Here is a 12,621-nt window from a genome sequence, read left to right as displayed (position 1 = left end):
GGACCCCAAGAAGCAAAGATTTGAGTTACAAATATTCGCTTTAAAAATATATATTTTTAAAGATTTGCACAAATGTTCACGATTTTTCTAAAATTAGCCAAATAAATCATAAATATGACACAGATGCGTCCCCGGTCTTAATGGGTTAAATGGGTCCAAGTTTATTATCTTCTGGTGCAGTGTGTGTGAATACCGGTAGATGACAGGAAATAAACTTGGACCTATAAGCTGCTATTCCCTAACAACGCAATTCCACCCACCAGGTCTATAATCTTAAGTGGCCACATGGGAAGAGGCTGTTAGTGGCTCTTAGTTTTAAATAAATTCACCAACAATAAATGGTATCCTGTCTGCGATATAAGAGGTCACATCTAGCTCAGGAATGGTGTTTGTTTTTCTGTTTCAAATATTTTCATTGAGAAGCACAGGATACAAATATACATTTTCCTTCAAGTATGTGGATTGCTTCCTTTTTCCCCCAAAAACAAACAGACGTAAATACAAAATAAACAAGTACAAAAATACAAAGAATACGATGTCAAAATGTACATTTTCTTATAACAATAACAACTCAGGCTGCCTCTATATTCCAAATGAGTACACATTTGGAATGAGTGCACATTTTGTTTTTCTAACAAAGGTGTTTCTTTGCTAACAAAGTCTAAATAATATTGGGTAAGTAAAGTAAGGTTTCACACAAATATTTCCACAGACGAGAACACGAAACTCCAATGTTTTGAGAAAACACAATTCTCAATTAATTTTTGAGGGGGAAACCCCCATTTCTGCATTTTAACAGCAGTTGCTTTGCTCGACACACACACACACACACACACACACACACACACACACACACACACACACACACACACACACACACACACACACACACACACACACACACACACACACACACACACACACACACACACACACACACACACACACACACACACACACACACACACACACACACACACACACACACACACACAAATTGGTACATTCCTCAGCGTATGCAATGAGAATCTCCCTACAAGAGAATGCCATACATACATTTATCCAAGCTACATTATGCAGAATTCTCTCGCTATAGCTTTGCAAAGCCTTGTCATGCGCTGAAAAATGAAAAGGGAAGGGAGAACATTTTTCAGAACACGCAGAGCCTGCCCATCTCATACATTTTCAAACGAGTAATGGGATGGATGGGTGTGTTAGGGCCGGTCTTGGGGTACACCATGCCATCTACTATAACACTAACACCGTTAAGCTAAGAGCTCTGCAGTGTCTTCTTGCTGGCAGGGACTAAACATCCTTGGAGGTGATTCCTGCCTGCCTGCCAATGGTCAATTAGGGAAAGCCATCAGGATTTGTCTTCATCTGGGGTCATTCCAGTAGTTCCTCTTACCTTGCAATTCCCTCCCTGATGGGAGTTTTATCATCGGGGCTGCTCTGCATATTTATCCCATTACGACCGGGAACGCATCTGTGTCATTTATTTTTTTGATTTCTTTGGGCTATTCTTCAAAATTAGCAGATCTACAAGCTATCTGCATTTTTTTTTTTGGGGAAAATGTGTGCAAATCTTTTAATATATAGATATTTTTTAAAGCTAACATTTGTAACTCAAAAATCTTCGCTTCTGGGAGATTCTACTAATGTCTTTTAAATTCTAACTGTTTTCTGAAAAAACATACTGTTGCTATATATCGGTGGTGCTTAAAACTTTTTACATGTCAAGGACCCCCCAAAAATTACATGTATTTGGCCGAGGACCCCCCCATCTCAAAATATTCTGTTCCCCAGAAGCAAAGATTTGAGTCAAAAAAATATTCCCTTTGAGAAAATACATATACTCAAATATTAGCACAAATGTTCAAGATGTTTCAAAAATAGCAGATCTACAAGTTCATAGCGCGGCACTCGGTGCCGCGCTATGAGCTTGTAGATCTGCTATTTTTGAATTGCCCAAAGTATAAAATAATGGATAAAGTGGTTACACAGAGGCGTTCCCGGTTTGAATGGGTTATAGGGCTTCTCAAATACAGGTATAGCGTAAAATTATAATCCAGCACCGTGGCTCAGGAGTGTGTGCACTAGTGCTGCAAAGGTGAAGATGAGGACTTAGACAGGTATCAAGAGAACTTGGAGAGAACTGTTTGATTGGGAGAACAACTGGGTCAGTGTGTGAAAACTGCTGGGCAGGGCCGTGTGTCAAAGAAAGTGTCTTCTGGAATTACATGTGATGGGACTCACCTGGTTACATCGACAGAGAAAAGGATACTTAATTACTTAGTTAATTAGGCCGAGGCTCGCTTCACGCTGGGCCAATTCCACCGCTAGCCGACTTCGCACCTGGCTCCCTCCAGTTCACTTGCATCCCTCACACACACATCTTTCCAGTGGTGGGAAAAGATATCAAATGTTGTACTTAAGTAAAAGTATCAATACTGCAATGTAGAAGTGCTTTGTTACAAGTTAAAGTCCAGAATTCAAAATTGACTTGAGTAAAAGTACAAAAGTATTGGTATCAAAATGTCCTTAACACATGGGGTGCCAATTTTGCCAAAACCGTATACGGTTTTGCAAAAGGTGCAAAAAGTGACGTGGAGTGCCAAAACCGTATTTAAACGGTTTTGGTGTCAAACAGTGAGACTACTGATGAAAGCAAAATGAAACGCACATGGGCAGTTTTTATTTAAAACATATATATATTTTTTTTAATCTATTTTGTTTAATGGGGGGGGGTGCATATGGGGGCCTCATATTAGCTCTTGAAACGGGCCCCCAGATCACTAAGGCCGCCCCTGTTACTTTACACCACTGCATCTTTCTGTAACACTTCCCCTATTTGTGTACTCCTTCACCTCCTTTCATTTAAATCCCTCTCTTTTCCCACACACACACACACACACACACACACATCACAACAGCCCATCATTAACACACTTGTACATAGACATGCATACTGTACACACAGACAATTCCCTCAAAATCATACTGCGGCTCAAACAACATGAAAATGCAACAATTGCAAATTTGCATTGTAGGCACACGTACGCCACGAAATCTCCGGAGACTCCCCCGCTGAGCTCGTTACTTATTGCCTCTAAATAGTAGGAGTCTGTGGGGGTACAGTACGTACGACGTAGCTTGGAAAAAAAAGTGTATTATCGGCTCCGTCTCTGCTGGCAGCACGTCAGCAGAAAAAGGTAGAGTATGAACTTCTCAAAGGATAATGATGCAGCCTTGGTTGAGGGACTCGCAGTGTGGATTTAGTCTTACAGGCTGAAGTGTCCCTCTCAACTAATTAACCCATGAAGACCGGGAACGCATCTGTGTGTAATTTTTAGATTTCTTTGGCTATTCAAAAAATAGCAGATCTACAAGCTCATAGGTGCCACGCTATGAGCTAGTAGATCTGTTATTTTTTTTAAATCGTGATTATTTTGTGCAAATCATTGAATATATATATTTTTACATTTTTCACTCAAATCTTTGCTTCTGGGGGGATGGGGGTCCGCGGCCAAATACATAGCATTTTGGGGGTCCTTGACATGAAAAAGTTTCAGAACCACTGATTATAGCAACGTACGTTTTTTCAAAAAACTGTTAGGTTTTAGAAGACATTTGTAGAATCCCCCAGAAGCAAAGATTTGAGTTAAAGATGTTCGCTTAAAAATATATATTATATTCAATGATTTGCACAAATGTTCATGATTTTTTTTTAAATAGCAGATATACAAGTTCATAGTGCGGCACTCGGTGCCGCGCTATGAGCTTGTATATCTGCTATTTTTGATTAGCCAAAAAAATATATAGTGACACAGATGCGTTCCCGGTCTTAATGGGTTAAAAGTTTGTCTCAAAAGAATATTGTGTTGTTTTTGTAGTGATTTTTCTTTATGAAAGGCATGTTTGCTTTCTTCACACCGTAGAGAGAGAGGGGAAGGAGCGCAGAGCAGAGATGTAATTTCATTTGACTAAGAACCCCTTTGGAAAGAAAACAAAGACACAGGGCCACGGTGTGGAGTATTTCACCTCCATCCAACCGCAATAAATCCTATTCCAAAATCAGAATTTCATTACCGCTCCTAAGACTCCCAATTAGTATTTTATTGGAGGTTCTGTCTTTACAGCCCGTGTTCAAAGCCAACTAAACCGAAGAGGGTGAGCCAATTGTTTGTTTAACCTCCCCTGTGTTTCTGTGCTGCTTCCGTTGTATTGCTGACCTGACGCGTTTGCTTTTTGAATCGAGCGTACCGACCTGTCCCCTGGATCCAGTTCAATCCTCCCAGATCCATTTTTTATAAAGGAGGAGACTGTATAAATAGGCTGTGTGAACTGGTACCGCATGAAAGTTGTTGCCCTACTAACCCAGTGGAGTGAGGGAAGTTCATTAGCACACGCTGTATAATAGTGGTTTGGCACACACTTGTTTTCCAGTAAATATTTTCTCTAGGCCTTAGATCTGGTTTCTCACAGAAGAATAATGTGGTGGCTCAGCCTTATTTGCTCAGTAAAACTTACACAGCAAACTCCAGAGTATTAATTTAACTCTGAGCCTATATAAAACAGGGACTCGTAAAAAAAAATCCGGAGGCTTAAGTTAACGAGAAAGTGTAAAAAATGGACCCGGTTAACCTAACTCTGAGAATGCAAGGGTTCATTTTGTTAACCCATTCAATCCGGGGACGCATCTGTGTCATTTTTTATGATTTCTTTGGCTATTCAAAAATAGCAGATATACAAGCTCATAGCGCGGCACCGAGTGCCGCCCTATGAGCTTGTAGATCTGCAATTTTTCTTTTTATCGTGAAAATGTGTGCAAATCTTTGAATATATATTTTTTTAAAGCAAACATTTGTAACTCAAATCTTTGCTTCTGGGGGTCCCTGGAACAACATATTTTACAAATGTTCGCTTTAAATATATATATATTCAAAGATGTGCACACAGTTTCAAGATTTTTCTAAAATAGCAGATCTACAACTCGGCACTCAGATCTGAGCTTGTGTATCTGCTATTTTTGAATAGCCAAAGAAATCTAAAAATGGCACAGATACCTTTCCCGGTCTCAATAGGTTAAATTAACCAACACGGAACCATTCTTAAGGTCCAGTCCAGACCTTGCAAAGCGATGCAACGACAATCGTTGCAGAAAACATTGCAGAGAACAGTCGCAGCGTGGTCTGAATCACCCCGTTGCAGGTCGGCGCATGCATGTCGTCTCATTGCGTCGCAATTGATTCCACTTGTTCACTCGCCGGGCTAAATGTTTCAGAACGCTATCAAAACGTTTAGCCAATCCGAGCGTGTACACACACTCGCATTAACGCTCCACGTTTGACTGTGTAGCCGGAGAACTAAATTACATCAATTGCAATTTTTTTCTTCAATGACTCTCATTTATAGTAGTAATTTTACAGCTTAAAGCCAGTGGCCAACTTTTGGAAGTTGTTTATTGAGGCTTCAGGGGAGAAGGAGGAGGAGGGTCCCGTGAATCCAAGTGCCGTGTAAAGAGTAATGTGTATCCTTATGAGAAGAACCACTTTGGGCTGGGGCAGCCTCATCTGAACCATGGTTATTCTTCAGCTCTATTGAATGATTACCCCTGTGGTCACCCTTCATTAACCCATTAAGACCGGGAAACGCATCCGTGTGTCACTTTTTAGATTTGTTTGGGCTATTCAAAAAATAGCAGATATACAAGCTCATAGCGCGGCACCGAGTGCCGCGCTATGAGCTTGTAGATCTGCTATTTTTTGAAGAATCGTGAAAAATGCGTGGAAATCTTTGAATATATATATTTTTCAAAGCAACCATTTTAACTCAAATCTTTGCTTCTGGGGGATTCTACAAATGTCTTCTAAATCCTAACAGCTCTTTTTTTTTTTTTTTTTACTTATGTTGCTATACATGTCAACCCCCCAAAATGGTATGTATTGTCCACGGACCCCCCCCCGCCCCATCTCAAAATATTTTATTCCAGGGACCCCCAGAAGTAAAGATTCGAGTTAAAATGTATATATTCAAAGATTTGCACTAATATGCCACGATTTTTCAAAAATAGCAGAGTGCCACGCTATGAGCTTGTATATCTGCTATTTTTGAATAGCCCAAAGAAATAAAAAAAATGACACACAGATGCGTTCCCGGTCTTAACGGGTTAAACCACTAATGAAAGGACTAAGCGCAGACGCAATGAGCACATCTATGCTGTGAGAATGGAGTGTTTTCACGAAAAACATCCAGTTCCCTGGTTACAACATCTGCAGCAGCCAGCGTCATGGAAACAGCCAGTCTCTCTCTAATCATAATGAACGTGATGACAGGGAGAGCAAAGGGTGTGGAGTCGTTTGTTGTGTGCGTATGCGTATGTGTGTGTGTGTGTGTGCGTGTGTGTGTGTGTGTGTGTGTGTGTGTTAATGTTGTTGAAGCATACGTCCGTGAAACATCCATACACAATAAAACCAACACAGTCACTCCTCGTTATAGAAGTCAGAGGAGCTACGCAGCATGAATTATGAGCCGTCCTGTTGCATGTGTGTATCAGCACTGTGCAGCTTGTTGTTTAGTTGTTGTTGTTGGTGGAGGAGAACACCTTGAGCTGCGTCTGGCAGAGCACGGAGAACAAAGTTAGTCTCAAAGACCATGTAAAAGAAACAGAAGAATGCATATTATGCGTATCCTCTTCAAAGCCTGCAGCGTTTAAACGCAGGTACATAATAAACACGTGCGGCTTCATGACAATTATACTGCTCATTTGACAGCTTAATACGGTGCACGGAGGAAATATATGGCAATTGTTTCATAAGTTAAGTTGATTTCCAGGAATGAATACATCATTGACTGCAATGCCACTTAGTCCAAGAGGACCAAATTGAAATATTAAAATAGCCGCGTTCAATCTGGTGTCCCTATTTTGGGCATGTAATTAATGGGCAAAATAAATACATAAACTGGCAGATTTTCGCTATTTGTCATACGATGAATATATGGAGCTCAAGTGGTTAAGACAGAGACGTCTTTACCATAATGTATGGCCATAGAAATACTATATTAAGATGAGTCACAAACATGTGGCACACTCAGGGATTTGGAAAAGGGAAATCAGGACATAATTGTATGGCTATTCTTATATGAATGAAGAGCAGAATAGATTCTAGGCCTCGTGGGAATGCAAATCATTTAGCAGCTACGTGTGTAATAAATGTATTAATGTCGCTTCGGTGCAGCATTCGGGGTGAAAAGTTCAGGGGTTTAATTTGCAGTGACCCCCCATTGCCCGCCCCCCCCGCCGACCCTCCCCCCGCCCGCCCCCAGGCTGCTGTTAATACCCTGGCCTTGGCCGACAGGTTTGTCTGTCTCACATCGATCGGAAACGACGTCCTAATGTGTTTATTGACGTGTTAAAGCACGCATGAAGATTAGGTATAAGCAGATGATAAAATACCTGTCAATGATCAATCTGTGCTTCCCTCGGATCAGGGAGAAGATTACGGACAGTATGCATGCATGTGTATCTCTACCTCTTTCTCCAGTGGTGTAAAGTAACTAAGTATATTTACTCAAGTACTGTACTTAAATAAAATGTTTAGGTACTTTTACTTTACTGGAGTATTTCCAATTGTCTATACTTTTACTTCTACTCCACTACATCTCAGAGGCAAATATTGTACTTTTACTCCACTACAATTATTTGAAAACTTTAGTTACTAGTTACTAGTAACTTTTAGTTACTAAAATTATAAAACATACATTAACCACTTAAGCCCTATTTTATACCTAGGCTATTTGAAAATAGCCGATCTACAAGTTCACAACGCGTCTGCTATTTTCAAACATTTTAGTACTTTTACTTTTGGTACTTTAAGTACATGTTGATGCCAATACTTTTGTACTTTTACTGAAGTACATTTTGAATTCCAGACTTTTGCTTGTAACAGAGTACTTCTACATTGCAGTATTCATACTTTTACTTAAGTAAAACATTTGAGTACTTTTTCCACCACTGGTCATGCAGTAGGCGAACATTTTCTAAAAAGTTTCAAAAATAGCCGATCATGACGCATTGCAGAGCGACGCATTGTAAGCTTGTAGATTAAAAATATATATAGACTGTCACTGTACAGTATAATATACAGTAGGGCTTAAGTGGTTAATCATGCTTTTATTTTTGTGTTATTCCGTACGTACTTGACATTGGTATTTATGGGTACACCAGTGATATGACATTATATCTCCCACGTCTTCATGTTGGCAATACTTCAAAACCCAAGCTTATTTCATCAGGGAGATGAGTCTCTTTAATATTCACAAAGAGCTTCTGGCACCATGAAGGCCTGGAAGTAACTCTTCCCCCTAAATCCACTGCAGTCCAGTTGACTCTGTGAAGACAAATGCTGTGTGTGTGTGTGTGTGTGTGTGTGTGTGTGTGTGTGTGTGTGTGTGTGTGTGTGTGTGTGTGTGTGTGTGTGTGTGTGTGTGTGTGTGTGTGTGTGTGTGTGTGTGTGCGTTATATTTTGACCAAATACCTCGATATCGGTATTATGACGACAATCGTATTGTGAAAATAACACGTGTGTATGTGTGTGTGTGTGTGTGTGTGTGTGTGTGTGTGTGTGTGTGTGTGTGTGTGTGTGTGTGTGTGTGTGTGTCTGTGTGTGTGTGTCTGTGTGTGTGCGTGCGTTATATTTTGACCAAATACCTCGATATCGGTATTATGACGACAATCGTATTGTGAAAATAACACGTGTGTATGTGTGTGTGTGTTATATTTTGAGTGTGTGTGTGTGTGTGTGTGTGTGTGTGTGTGTGTGTGCGTGCGCGTTATATTTTGACCAAATACCTCGATATCGGTATTATGACGACAATCGTATTGTGAAAATAACACGTGTGTATGTGTGTTATATTTTGACCAAATATCTCGATATCGGTATTATGACGACAATCGTATTGTGAAAACAACAAGTGTGTGTGTGTGTGTGTGTGTGTGTGCGTGCAACGCACTGTTGAGAGTTAAGGAGGAAAATGCGAGTAAGATCCAACCCAGAGTTTCTGGTTTCATATCCCCCCAGCCACAGAATAGACCTCGGTGGCTAAGCGCCCTGTCAAATTAGGCTGAAAAATGCCACAAAGTTTTGTCAAGAGATTAAATTGTGAGAGCTCTTTTGCCTCCTTTCTGGGACACTATCCTTAAATAAACTGTCCTTTGATTTCAGTTTTGAGTTGCTTCAACTCATATTATTGGCGGCGATGAGACCATTATATGACTCACCCGACGAAATGTCACATGTAGCAGAGATCAAACCCCCTCATCAAACACCTTTGCATATTTTTAAAACCTGAAAGACATGCAAATTACACGCATAACACTTCCTATTATTATTCATCTGAAAATCCATTGAAGCTCAATTTGCCCCTCTTCATGCTTGTCGATGGGAAGACACTCTATAGATGTAGCTATCACACTATCATTAACCCATTCAGACCGGGAAAGAATGTGTCATTTTTAGATTTCTTTGGCTATTCAAAAATAGCAGATATACAAGCTCATAGTGCCGTGCTATGAGCTTGTAGATCTGCTATTTTCGAAAAATCTTGAAAATATGTGTCTTTGAATATATATATATTTTTTTTTGTAGAGCAAACATTTGTAACTCAAATCTTTGCTCTACAAATGTCTTCTAAATAGTTCCTAACAGTTTTCTGAAACACTTACTGTATGTTGCTATATAATATCAGTGACTCTCATACGTGTTTCATGTCAAGGACCACCCAAAATGATATTTGGCCGCGGATCAAAGATTTGCACACATTTTCACAATTTTACAAAAATAGCCAAAAGTGTGAAATAATGCTTTTTAGCTCAAATCTAAAAATCCCGGTCTTAATGGGTTAATCGATTGAGGTGGATATTACTTGACTTCATTGGTATGCTGCGGCAGAGATAATGTCGCTGCTGTCACGCAGAAACCTCGTATCTATCTCCTTTCAACTTTTGGTTGAAAAATGGAGCATACTTCTTCATATTACAGCGTCACAAAAAAAGACGCAAAAATAGCCGATTCTTTCCTCACAGCGTGTCACGCTTGTGAGCTTGTAGATCTGCATTTTTTTTACAATGAAAAAAGTATTAACGAGAGCTTGTGACTAAATAAAAACTACATTGGATCTATTGGATCAATTTCCTGAAAATAACCATTTTGCAGTGGTGTAAAGTAACTAAGTACATTTACTCAAGTACTGTACTTAAGTACAATTTTGAGGTACTTTTACTTTACTGGAGTATTTCCAAATTTCAGTACTTTTACTTCTACTCCACTACATCTCAGAGGGAAATATTGTACTTTTACTCCACCACAATTATTTGAAAACTTTAATTACTAGTTACTTTGTAGAGTTTGATCATTATCACAAAACACACACTAACCAGTTCAACCCTAATACATTTCGGCCATTTGAAAAAAGCAGATCTGCAAGCTCACAATGCGTCGCGATGTGACGCATTGTGAGCTTGTAGATCTGCTAAGATTTTTATACATTTGAAAACATGTGAAATGGGACATTCTGCACAATGAGTACTTTTACTTTTGGTACAAATACATTTTGATGCCAATACTTTTGTATTTTACTCAAGTAAATTTTGTATTACTTGTAACAGAGCATTGCAGTATTGATACTTTTACTTGAGTAAAAAAAAAAAGTACTTTTTCCACTGCTGCATTTTGGACATGCAAGGTTTCCACTGGACAGCGATGAGATCACACGAGGATGGAGGGCATTTTAAATACAGCTCTCCTCTAATTCCCTAATACTCTACATTGGCTGTAGCCTGAACCTGTCTGTACACAGAACACAGAGTGCATATAGAGCCTTGCTCTTCTCCTCTCATGCACACACTCACCCAGGAATACCATGGAAATTAATTAGAGGCACATCAGCAGCTGGGGGCGATGCCAGAGGGGCTTAGCTTGGGCAATTTAGAATGCTCTCTCACTCTGTTTCACAATTCTGTTCTCGGGCTAAGTGGGAAATTACAAACCATCTCTCCATTGATCCACGGGGTGAGATGTGCGTCGACACGAAGCAAAAAGGCTGTCATTATCTCTTCGTTTACTATTTTTGACAAATTCGTTAGAGTAAAAATTAGAAACAGAAAAGAGCAGGAATTTGCTTAACAATTGATTTTTGTTTAACAGATTGCTCATTAACAAGTTAACTCAGATAAAGATTCAGACAAAGATCCGACCGTAGTCAAAAACATCACATTCCGGTGGGTGCATTTCTCCTTTCCGACATGTCGCCTTTCCGACGTTGACGAACCCTATACCTAACCCTAACCCTAACCATAACCGCACGCGGAAGCCACTAGTCGGAGTGGTGAGATGTCGGAATGGAAGGAGCACCCCCATTCCGGTCATTTGGAGTAGTGCTGAGGGGTTTCCAGAGGGTCCCCAGCAAAAATGTGTTAATATTGCATCAAAATCAGTATAACCACTTTAACCCTAAATATATTGGCTATTTGAAATAGCCGATCTACTGTACAAGCTTGCGGCACGTTGTGTGGGCTTGTTAGATCGAGAAAAAAAATTTAAAGAGAGAAAATGTGAATTCTAAATATGTGAAATATGTGAAAATGTGAATATTTTAACAACACAAATCCTTAATCGGGGTCCCTGGCACAAAATATTTTCAGATGAGGGTCCGCGGCCATGCATATTTATCTGGGTGTCCTTGACATAAAAAAGTTCAAGAACCACTGATTTAGAGGAGATAATTACGGTAATGCTTTGCAGGAACATTTGTTGGTATTTTCTGGGAGGGGGTGCTGTATATTGGGGGGGGGGGGGGGGGTCATGGGACATAGACTACTTGACTGGTTGTGTTTCCTGTCTTATCACTTCTTTTGTGGTACCCCGCCCTGGAAGGCGCTATCCAACACAACAGTGCTGATTAGTGATTAGACTGAGCTATTAATGAGCCAGAGCCAATTAAAGCTTTAATTTAAAACACTTTTGAGTACACAGCTCATTAAAACTAGAAAGTGAGACTTTAGATGTTCACAAAGCATCTTTAATGTTGTGAAAAAAAAATTCAGATCAAAGGGGCATAGCCTAAGTCATGCACTTATATAATGAATGAAACCTTAATTAAATCCTTTAACCCTTTAAGACCGGGAAAGCATCATTTGAGTCATTTTAAGATTTCCTTTGGGTATTCAAAAATAGCAGATATACAGTACAGCTCATAGCGCGGCACAGAGTACGAAATCTAAAAATGACAGATGCGTTCCCGGTTTGAATGGGTTAATAAAAAGTGCAAAAAAAGTCATTAGGCCAAACGCAGGCCCTTGAAGGTACAGATCATATTAGCCGTGTTGGTCAAGCTATTTCTAAAATGTAACTAGCTAAGATACTAGTTACTCCTCCTGACAAGACTGGGTCAAAACCCCAGTATAATGCTGGCCTTTATGTGTGGAATTGTGGGCAATATGTTAGAGACATGCAGGGCCATGGGAATCCCTGGATATGAAATGTTTATCTGCAATTTTGTTCCCAGTAATATTTGTGTGTTAGTGTACTGAAGTGGCATATCACATGACATGGTGGAGCTACA

The sequence above is a fragment of the Gymnoscopelus braueri genome (genome assembly GCF_963280865.1).
Source record: "Gymnoscopelus braueri genome assembly, chromosome: 14".
Classification (NCBI taxonomy): domain Eukaryota; kingdom Metazoa; phylum Chordata; class Actinopteri; order Myctophiformes; family Myctophidae; genus Gymnoscopelus; species Gymnoscopelus braueri.
The sequence above is the reverse complement of the archived record's forward strand: the minus strand, read 5'-3'. Positions refer to the sequence as shown.